The sequence below is a fragment of the Camarhynchus parvulus genome, chromosome 7 (genome assembly GCF_901933205.1).
Source record: "Camarhynchus parvulus chromosome 7, STF_HiC, whole genome shotgun sequence".
NCBI lineage: Eukaryota > Metazoa > Chordata > Aves > Passeriformes > Thraupidae > Camarhynchus > Camarhynchus parvulus.
In genome coordinates, this window is record NC_044577.1 from 16,274,832 (window position 1) to 16,276,438 (window position 1,607).

Here is a 1,607-nt window from a genome sequence, read left to right on the forward strand (position 1 = left end):
GTAGCGGATGCCAGCCCGGAGGGGAGTCCCGGGAGGTGGGGACACGGGACGGATACGGCTTCTGAGTCCCTGCCTTGGACATGGAGCTTAAGGGTGACTAGAAAGGAGTCTTCTCGCTTCGTCATCTGGTGAAGCCATTTCGTGTTAATTAATCCCCACCAAAAGACAAAACCAGATATGACTCCCTTTTTCAATGACAAGAAAGTGTATTTATTTTAATGATTTGGGTTGACTTCCGTACGAGACAGGGCAGGAAACTGCAGCTCCCCTTTATGTGCTGCCTCGCCCCCCTTCCAGGCAGGACTGCTTCCTTCCCAGCTCTCTTGATCTCCTCTGGCACCGGCTCCACCGCTCTCGGTGATCAACCCGAGCGCTGCGGCTCGGCTCGGGGAGCGCCAAAGGCCGGTGAGCGCCGCGCCCGTCCCCAGCCCCGCCAGCCCCGGGACAGCACGGCCAGGGAGGGGACAGCACCCTCGGCTCTGCCCCGGGCCCGCCGGCCCGAGAGGGGACGCGGAGAGAGGCGGAGGGGCGGGCAAGGAGCAGGGAGCGCTGCAGGATGTACCCACGCCCCGGGAATGCGGCGGGGAGAAACTTTGCAAAGCTTCGGTCTGAGCGGAGACACGGGTGAGACGGAGCCCCGCAGGCCCGCAGCTGCTGGGGACCGGCCGGGGAGCCCCACCGGAGCGGGGCAGAGGCTGGGGCCGAGCAGAGCCCTCCGAGAGGGACAGGCAGCGGCGAGGGAGGACAGGGGCAGCCCCAGGGAGGCCGCGGCAGTCGGGAGCGCTGTCCCGGCTTCTCTCCGCAGTCGCTCAGGGTGCCCTGCGCGGCTCCTCGGACCCGCCGGGCGATGGCAGCGCCCTGCCCGGATGGAAGCGCGGAGGACCGGCAGCTCCGGGTGTGAGCGTCCCTCCCTGCCCCGCCGGGCTGCTGTGGGTGTCCACTCCGCCCCTTGCGCTGCGGCTCTCCGGCACAACACTCAATTATAAGGGCTGTGATTACAACAATATATCTCTACCGTGCTCCGCATGCTCGGGTGTCAAGGGTAGTGTTTTCGAGAGGGTGCGAGGGGCAGCAATTCATAAGGGGAACTGACAGTTCTTTGATGTGAAAATGATGCCCGTTTTTTTACTCCAGGATGTACGACCGAAGAAAGATTACACCGTTTAAAAAGAGAAATTTAAACCCAGATGATAATAGTAACGAGCCAAGGAGACGCAGTAGGGAAGTCAATATTACAAGTAGAAAAGCAATCTCTGAAGGCCTTGTGTGGCCTGTTGGGTCTGAGAGAGCGAATCTGAATTCCTGATAAATCATGAATCATGGATGATCTTTTCAGCTAAAAGAGATCTTTCCTCATGAGTGTCGGCCCCTGGTCCCGGGGGCCGGGGCACCGCTCCCGGCAGGGTCCCGTGCACCCACAGGGACGAGCGAGGCGAGGCTCTCCCATTTCTGCTTTCACCAAGGACTCTCATGACGGGGGAGAAAACAACCCAACATCTTCTTAGTTGTTTTCTTTATAAAACAACGTGAGGGATAGATTCTGTTTTGAAGTACTTTTAAATAATCAATCAATCAATCTCCCTCCTCCCTCGCGGGGTGTACCACAG